Here is a 9,885-nt window from a genome sequence, read left to right as displayed (position 1 = left end):
TTTTTTAAAGATTTATTTATTTATTATATGTAAGTACACTGTAGCTGTCTTCAGACACTCCAGAAGAGGGCGCCAGATCTCATTACGGGTGGTTGTTAGCCACCATGTGGTTGCTGGGATTTGAACTCTGGACCTTCGGAAGAGCAGTCGGGTGCTCTTACCCACTGAGCCATCTCACCATCCACAGTCATTTCTACATCACCTGAAGACTTCTCATTGGCGCAGCTTCTGATCTGTTCATGAAAATGTAGGGTTCCAAAAGGCTGTGAATGGATAAACACTGGTTTGGTTCATCCTGTTGTGTCCCCTTGCTCCAGACGACTGAAGATCCAGATGCACAGAAATATCACTGACAATGATCTCTGGAGAGAAGTCACCATTTTGATCTTCGAGATTTTATATGTGAGGAAGGGTACGACTGGACTCCACACTACTGCTTGTCATTCTGGTTTGCAAGGTTCAGATTTGGGGTGAAGAAATTGATCGGTCCTTCCTTCTAGAGAGGATGGTGATGCTCAGAGGAGAATTTAGAGCTTGTAATTATCTTGGCAGTCAAGTACTCGCTTTCCTTGCCAGCATAGGACAACAGCAAGGTTTAGTAGAAAGTGCACCAGTTGCTGCCATCAATCGGCATCAGTCCCCCAGTGATGAGCAAAATAAGATCGACGAACCACCAGATCCTCCAAGTGTTAGCAGCTTCCCAGTGTGTCCCAGGCAGAAGCAGTGGACTCCGAAGCATCCCAGGAAGAGAGAGTAGAGAAGCGTGGTTATGAAGTGCTGTCCAGTATACTTTATAATAATACAAGGCTTATTTTCTTGTAGGAAGGTCCTGGGGCTGGCACACTCAATTCCCTCCAGGGCTCTGCACTGGACTGCAGTGCGCTCCACATCACTATAGGCCTGACCTCCTAACTTGAGACAACCAGAACCAAGTTCCTGGGATGCAGTTGCTTTTCCAACGTGATCCACTGGGGCATCACAATCTACAAGGTAGATTAAGAGCAAAGGTAGTTAAGAGCAAAGGATGACTGGAGAGTGCCAGCTCCTGGCTGCGGGCCTCTCCAGGTGAGCGGCACCCTGAGGGTGAGAGATGCAGTTCGGGTACAATGAGTGGCTCTGAGAGACACAGTGCAACAGCAGCAAGTTCCCCAACAGCAAGGCCGCCTGGTCTCACAGCAATAGGTAACTCACAGGGCAGCTGCCCTGCATCTTTCTGGGCCGGTCCTAGAGACTTGGCATAAAGACAAAGCCAGGCCGCCACGGCCGACCGGCAGAAGTTAGTTTTTAATAGAACTCTTTTATAACCTTCCCATATAATAAAATCAATTTTTCAGCTAGCAGGTAAAAATTCTCTGGCATAGGGAATTTTTTTTTGGTGCCCTAAACTCTTTGAAGTACTCTGGTTTGGGTAACCAGAGTTATGGCATTAGTATAAATCGCATAGCATTAGTATCATGCGTGCCTTTGTAACTTTATCTCTATCCTTTATCAGTGCCTGCAACTCAGATCCCCTTTCACAAAGAACCCGAGCCAAAAAGGCCACTTAGGCCTCTTAACCTGCCCTCCCTCCTTCTTTATGTGAGTCAAGTGAGGTAGCAAGGGAAGGGAGATAGAAAGTTCAGAGGTATAAAAAGGTTCTGGCTTTTGTTCCCTGGGAGGCGTCTTTTCACCAATTAATTTATTAACAAGCCCCAAGAGTTGTCCTGGAAGTAGATTGCTGTCTCCATGGACATGTGAGCAATGGGAAAAGAAGCAGCAGGAAAATGTATAGCAGCACTGACAGGAAGAGGACAAGAAAAACAAGTGCCCAAGAACTCCAGGAAACAACACTGAGCACAGAGAAAGCTCAACTGGGTCAGGCAAGAAGTCAAAGCCTGCATGAACCTGGCATGCCCAGACTACTTGTTGTCTTAGCTAGGGTGGTTGTTTGTTTATTTGTTTGTTTGTTTGTTAGATTAAATTTTTTGAGCAAAGATGTTTATTATAGTTTATACAAGATTACCAGTAACTATTACTTTATCTATTTTAAATCAATATTAGAATATACGGTGAAGAAGTATATATTTATATGCTTTAAAGTAAATGCTTATTTTTGTTATTTCAAAGTAATTTTCATAAAATTCCTGTAGCTTGCAAAAATGACACCTTATAGATATGTATCATCAAACATCCTGTAACAGTTAACGTATAAATTGAACAACTTCTGTTTACTTATAAAGACCAAAGAACACTGACAATCAATACATATTATAAAATTTAAAATTTTTGCATAAGCCATAGTGAAGGCAGTTTATAATTATTTACATAGATACAGCTAATATGCAATACATATATTTTATTTCTGCTAACTTGTGAAATCAATTTAGCAACCACCAACTCACACAGCATCCCTGTCCATCCTGGCTCATCCCAGTGTACTATTTCACTATTGCTTGGTGTATTGTTTGTTCTATCCTATTTGAACGTTTCTTCTCCTATTAAGTTTGAAAGTGCTTTAGTAACTGCCTTAGTGATGACAATTTACACAGTATGGATTACCTCTTTTTTGGCTTTATTCTAAATGAGCATCCATAAAGGATAAACTCTAAATGAACTAGGATTTATGATAAGCACATTCCTACGACTGGTAAACGTTGATGGGATATTGACCTCTTAAATATGTTTGTTGTTGTTGTTGTTGTTTTTGGTTTCTTTGAGACAGGGTTTCTCTGTGTAGCCCTGGCTGTCCTGGAACTCACTTTGTAGACCAGGCTGACCTCAAAATCAGAAATCCTCCTGCCTCTGCCTCCTGAGTGCTAGGAATAAATATGTTTAAAGTACATAGACATCACACACACGGGCTGGTGAGATGGCCCAGTGGGTAAGAGCACCCGACTGCTCTTCCGAAGGTCCAGAGTTCAAATCCCAGCAACCACATGGTGGCTCACAACCATCCGTAACAAGATCTGGCGCCCTCTTCTGGAGTGTCTGAAGACGGCTACAGTGTACTTACATATAATAAATAAATAAATCTTAAAAAAAAAAAGACATCATACACACACACACAAACAATTAACCATTACTGTAAAATGATTTAAAAGGCCAACATGTAATACCACAAAGCATAGAACTGAATATGCCTGATCATTTTCAAGATTCATTAACATTTTAACTAATTACTAGTACTTTAGCTTTTGATGCCACGCTGAAGTCTACCGGTGAAATTCAACAATTTAAAGGCATAAAGGCATAACAGATATCTTTCTTCACTTGGATGCATCCCACTGACTCTCACCCTTCTCCCCCAAGGGAGCATCTTTTATATTAAAGCCAAGTGGTTTCAGACTTTCTCGGCCAATGCCATATGTATAAACAATAATAGCACAATGATGTCCAGGAAGTAAGATCTTACAGTAACCTCCTAGTTATCCAGTCCATAATATTCAGCTTTGGTAACTTACGTATACAAATATAAATAAATAAGGACAAAATCCACAACAGTACAAATATTTTCCTGTATGTCAGTCTCTTCTTTTAGCAATTTCTTTTTTAAAAAATAGTTATTTAATGTATGTGAGTACACTGTAGCTGTCTCCAGACACACCAGAAGAGGGCGTCAGATCCCATTACAGATGGTTGTGAGCCACCATGTGGTTGTTGGGAATCAAACTCAGAACCTCTGGAAGAGCAGTCAGTGCTCTTAACCTCTGAGCCATCTCTTCAGCCCATTTTTTTTTAATTGGATATTTTATTTATTTTCATTTCAAATGTTATCCTCTTTTCTGGTTCCCCCCTGAAACCTCCTATCCCATCTGCCTCCCCCTACTTCTTTGAGGGTTCTCCCCCACCCACTCATCTACTCCTGCCTCCCTGCCCTAGCATTCCTTCACACTGGGGCATCAAGCCTTCATAGGACCAAGAGCCTCTCCTCGCATTGATGCCAGAGCACTCATACACACAGAGTTATCTTCCCAGTTCCCTCCTTTAGGATCTCCCCAAAATTAGTTATTATCTGTGTATCTCTCCTTTTCTGTCTCTGTCTCTCTCTCCATCTCATACATACACTTTTTGTGTCCCTCTCTCTCTGGTTCTGTCTTTCTCTCACTCTCTCAGAGACATTAGATACATCATTAGTGGAAAAGTTGTAAAATATAGATATAAAAAGGTTAAACCATTCAGAGTTTCACCACTCAATAATTATCACTGTTAATATTCTGGAGTATGTCTTCATAAAATTGCAAGTTCATATCCAGACATATAAAGGTACATATTTGAACATGGGAGTTCCTTAACATTATTTTATAACTTGGTGAGTTTTCAACTTACAGTACACTGGCACTTCTTTCCATTTTGATAAATACATACTTGATATCCTCATTAATGAGACTTATATAGCACCCTACTCTATGGACATATTGTAAATTATTTTAGCAGTGAACTATATTTAACATTATTATGATCTCCAAGTTTTCACCATTACAAAAAAAAAAAAAAAAAGGTAAAAGGTCAGGCCCAGCAACCACATAGTGGCTCACAACCATCTGTAATGGGATCTAACGCCCTCTTCTGGTGTGTCTGAAGGCAGTGACAGTGTATTCACATAAATATATAAATTTTTTTTTTAATTTAAAAAGAAATAGCTTTACGGCTGGAGAGGTGGCTCTGAAGTTAAGAGAGCTTGCTGCATAAATGCTCTTTACTCCAGCATCAAGAGTTCTGACGCCCTTTTGTCCTCCTTGGACACCAGCAATGCACTCACAGGCACACCTGTAGGAGGGCTCCCTGTGCAGTGCCACTTCCTGCCCTCCATTGCCTAGCAGCACACCCCTCCCCTTTCCTCTTCTACCCTCAAATCCAAACACAAAACTTAGCACTCTGTGTGCCATCCACTCCGCACACACTGTCCAGCAGCAGGTCAGTCCTATATATTAATTATTAATAAATTAAAGAGTAATAAAAATGGAGTGAACGAGGCTGGGGAGATGGCTCAATGTGTAAAACGCTTGTTCTTCAAAGTCGAGGACCTGAGTTTAATCTCCAGCACGCACAGAAAAGCCGAATGTGGCAACCAGAATGTATAATCTCAGGCTCAGGAGGCAGAAACAGGATGATCCCCGGGACTTGCTAGCCAGCCAAACTAGTCAAAGCAGCGAGTTCCAAGGCCAAAACGTGACCGGAGGAGCTACCAAGGAAAACTTTAACACGGACCTCTGGCACACTCAAGCACACATTCCCACCCCCCAACCCCCACCCCCACACACATACCTTGGGATTTCTGACCTCTAGGACTGTGAAGAATACATTTCTGATGCTTTAAGTCACTGTGTTCGTAATAATTCGTTATAGTGGACACAAGAAATTGATCACACTGTGTTGTTACCTGCTTATCTGATAACAGTGGAGTGCTTAGGCGGCTCATTAAGAAAGAACAATGGGGCCCAATAGGCTGTCGAGGGTTCTATTTGGTGCCTGCTTCCAGCATTGCTTGGTTGGTTATTCCTCAGATGACCAGCAGGTGGCGGTGCTATACAGGAGCTGAAGAGGAACTTCCTTCCCGTTCACATTCTCCCTGCATTTTTATTTCTTTTGAGGCAAAATCTGTGACCCAGGCTGCCTTTTAACTCACTATGTAGCTGAGAATGGTCTTGAACTGCCTGTTCTCTTGCCTCCATTTTCCAAGACCTAGAATTACAGGTGTGCATCACTCTACCCAGATCCTCGTTAAATAGCTTATTTTCATCCTTCATACCCTAAAAACAGAATCTTCTTTCTCAAAGCAGCATGTTTGGCCCTTGTGCACCTTCAGGCTGTAGATAATTTAGATTCCAGAAATTAGATTGGGCATTTCTCTTTCTCCCTTCCTCTCTTCCCTCCTTATCTTTCTTCCTTTCTCCTTTTGTAACAGCATCTCATGTGTTCTCCGCTAGTCTAGAACTCATTGAGCAGCCAAAGCTGACCTTCAACTCCAAACCCATCTGATTCCACCTCCTGAATGCTGAGATTACAGACATATCCACAGCAACACCCACTTTGTGTGATACTGAGGTTTGAACCCAGGATTCCAACCCTGCTAAACCAGCACTCTTCTAGTTAAACTACAGTCCCAATCTCTAGATTTGGCATTTCAAAAACTGCAAAGGAGTTTTGAAGTGTAGCCAAAGCCATACTGTGTTGCCCAGGCTGGCTGAGAGCTTAATCTTCCTGCTTTAAGCATCTTAAGTATTTAGGAGTGCAGGAACATGTCACCATGCCCTGCTGTTAGTATTTACAAAGCTTTCGATGCTGGAAAATTGCAACCTTTGATCTGGCTCTGTTGGCATATGCCTGCAATCCCAGCTACTTAGGAGGCTAATACTGGATGTCTCCATTTAGTTCAAGGCCTGTCTGGGATGAAGAGGGGGTTCAAGGCAAACAGGAGGAAATTAGTGAGAACTTGTCTCAAAAAGAGAAGTCAAAAGAGAGCTGTGGATATAACCCATTGGGTCGATTGAGGCCCTAGGTTTTATGTCCAGTATAGTAATATATAACCAAATACTGTGGTCTTTGGAGAAAATGCTCCAGGTTTGTCTTTATGGCCCTTGTGCATCTTCAGACTTAGCTAATAACAAGATGGACTAAGCTGGTAGCCGCTGTGTTTATAGTGGCTTCTCTTTAATAATGCCAACATCAAACATGGTGCTCCTTCCACGCCAGTTCCTTCTGTCATGAAGAAGATGCGTTTCTTAGCTAGTGTTTCTCGGACAGAAGTGCCACTGATCCCTGCTATGTATTAGTTCAGTTAATCCTTACAACACTTTAGAAGATGCTGTTTCAGTGATGCCATTGTAATAGATGAGACACATGAAGTTTAGGGAACTTTAATATCAGAGGAAATATCTGAGGAAAAAATACAAGCCCCAAGTCCTGGTCATCTGGATATCAATTTCTGTGCTAATGGAAGGGATTTGACTTCTGGCCATCTTTCTTTTTGATTCAGCACATCGTGTATCATTGATTTGATCCTTGAACCATGTATCACATGGCATTGCAATTATCATTTTATACAAAGAGAAATGTTGTATTAATTGCTGCAATCATCACCTTGATAATCTACCTGGCAAAGGCGGCCTAAGGATCTATTTTGGCTCACAGTTTGAATAGAGTCCATTAATAGTGGAAAAGGCACAGTGGTAGAGTGCAACGCTGCACCAGCAGTCCGGGAGCAGGAGGAAATGAACACTTTTGCTCAGCTCGCTTTCTCTTTTGTACGCAGCCTAGCTACCATCCCATTCCCACCACAATGGACCCCCCAACTACAAATTGCCAGAAGCCCCCCCTGGAGTTTGTTTCCTAGGTGATTCTAAATCTATCAAGTTGACAGCCATTATTAACCATCAAATATGTTTTTTTTTCCTAATTAGATAGCAAATTTCATGAAAAAAAGGTTAGCAAACCTTGACATCCACCCAGAACCTGGTGCTGTGCTGTGTCATTACTTTCTACTACATACTTGTTAACGTGTGATTTGAGGATGTTCCATAGTTAGACCTTAAGTCAATGAACCTTTGATTGCTGTGACAAACTCCCTGAGGAAAAGCATCTTAAAGAAGGAAGGATTAACTTTGGCTGGCCATTTCAGAGGTTTCAGTCCCTGGTTGTTTGATTCCAGTGACTTTGGCCCTGTGACGAAACAAAATAGCCTGGTGAGGAGCACCGTGGAGCAAAGTCTCAAACCTCAGAAACAGAGGAAAAGGGGTCAGGGTTGCAAACCTCAGGGTTTTCTCCCACTGATTTAACCTCCCAGTGGGCCTACATCCTAAAGCTCCTAACACCACCCACAAGTGCCACAGTCTGGCAAACAGGTCTTGATGTAGGATTTGGGAAGTTTTGTGGGGTGCACTCAAAACCCAAACCATAACAGGCTCTTGTTCATGTCAGTATACTTAACAATTTAATATGGAAAGAGCCCCTGGCAAACTTCATCTGTGATCTACTTACCATGTCACTATATTTAATGATTTAATATGGAAAGAACCCCTGGCAAAGTTCATCTGTGATCTACTTACCATTAGCCACCAGTAATAGTCTTAAAATGCACCCTGAAGGTAAAGTACGTAGTAAAATCAGGCGATTGCATTAAGCCATTATTCAGTCAATGTAAGCCCTTCCTGGTTTACAGACAGATCTGCACAGAAGCTAATGTCCAGACACATCTAGAAACCTTATTGCGTATTTCCTGAGCTTACAGGCCATTTTTATTAAGCTAATTGGAGAACACTCAAATTAAATTCTCAGTTTTATATAAAATACATAATGTATGGCTGGATATGTAGTCCAGTTGGTAGAATAAAGCTCTAGTTTGGATCTCCAGCACTGCATAAAACAGTGTAATAGCATGTGATCCTCCCTGCCCCCCTGGGGTCATCATGGTTCATGAGGGCGAATGGAGCAGAGCCTATGGTCAGGGGATTCTGAAGCCCTGTAATTAAGTACAGTAATGAGCACACCCGAGGACCAACTGTGGGGAAACAGATCAACTTTACTTGGAGGTGATTCAAGGGTTATATAGTTTTTAGGTTCAGGGGGTAGGGATATCCAGGATGGGCAAATGTCATTGGCTGAAGGCTAAGGTCCTGAGATGCCTCATTAGCACAGGGAGGCAGGCATTCCAAGAAACTCAGGTGCTAGCTGAATGGGCTCTTATCAGGAGAAAGGAAGTTGAACCTATAATCTAAGGCTACGTGACATTCTGCCTGTAGAGTTGTGTGTGTGGGAGGGTTAGGTCAGAGAAGGGGAAGCCCTGCTAGTAAAGGGAGTCACCCATTTTACACTGAGCCCAAAAGGCTACCTGGACAATGGTAGACTTCAACCTTAATTAGCAGTTTTCCCACAATAGTACTTGTCTATCATCCCGGCAGTGTTGAGCTTCAGGCTGAAGGATCAGTAGTTGAAGTTTTTCCTCAGCTATATAATAAATTCAAGGCCAGCCTTGGATACACGAGCTCAAAGATACATGTAGCTTGTAGATCCTCTATTTCAGTACTTTGACAATGAGAATGAACATTATTTTAGACAAATAATTGAATTTGCCCAAGGATAAAGAGCACTTCTGGGATTCGGAGAACCATTATGTATTTTGACATGCAAACATTTATTCTCATTAAATTCCATTTATAATATAACTCTAATATATCTCTAATAATCATAATTTACTTTAATTTAACTGTACCTATGTTATTCTTAGGTTTATAAATATCAGTCTTTGAAAATAAAACAATATTTGGACCTGAAAAATGTCTCAGTGCATAATGGGGTTTTACTTCCAAGCCTGACAATCTGGATTTGATCCCTGGGACCCACATAAGAGAAGGAGAGAATCAGCTCCCAGAAGTTCTATTCTGACTGCCACACACTCTTGAGGCATCACACACACACACACACACACACACACACAAAAAAAACCATTATTGCCCTAACTTTATATTTATTGGTAGAAAGATGACCATAGGTAGGGAAGTGTTTGTGAAATTCCATTATTGCTACTGTTATTTTGAAATTAATAAGTGTGTGTGTGTGTGTGTGTGTGTGAGAGAGAGAGAGAGAGAGAGAGAGAGAGAGAGAGAGAGAGAGAGAGAGGCAGACTGTGGCATTTATGGGTGGTGTTAGGAGCGTTAGGATGTAGCCCAGTGGTTAAATCAGTGGGAGAAAACCCTGAGGTTTGCAACCCCATCCCTTTTCCTCTGTTTCTGAGGTTTGAGACTTTGCTCCACGGTGCTCCCCACCAGGCTATTTTGTTTCTTCATAGGGCCAAAGTTACAGAACAGCCAGGGGCTATACAGAGAAACCTTGTCTCGAAAAACCAAAAAAAAAAAAAAAAAAAAAAAAAAAAGAAGTCATCACATTTTTGAGGGAAAATACTTTTGCCTG

General features: G+C 41.7%; 1 pseudogene; it reads right to left on the bottom strand.

Moving 5' to 3' along the window:
• Positions 1-595: 595 nt before the first annotated feature.
• Positions 596-1,209, bottom strand: LOC110286331 (annotated as a pseudogene).
• Positions 1,210-9,885: the final 8,676 nt, after the last annotated feature.

The sequence above is a fragment of the Mus caroli genome, chromosome X (assembly GCF_900094665.2).
Source record: "Mus caroli chromosome X, CAROLI_EIJ_v1.1, whole genome shotgun sequence".
Classification (NCBI taxonomy): Eukaryota; Metazoa; Chordata; class Mammalia; order Rodentia; family Muridae; genus Mus; species Mus caroli.
The sequence above is the reverse complement of the archived record's forward strand: the minus strand, read 5'-3'. Positions and strand labels throughout refer to the sequence as shown.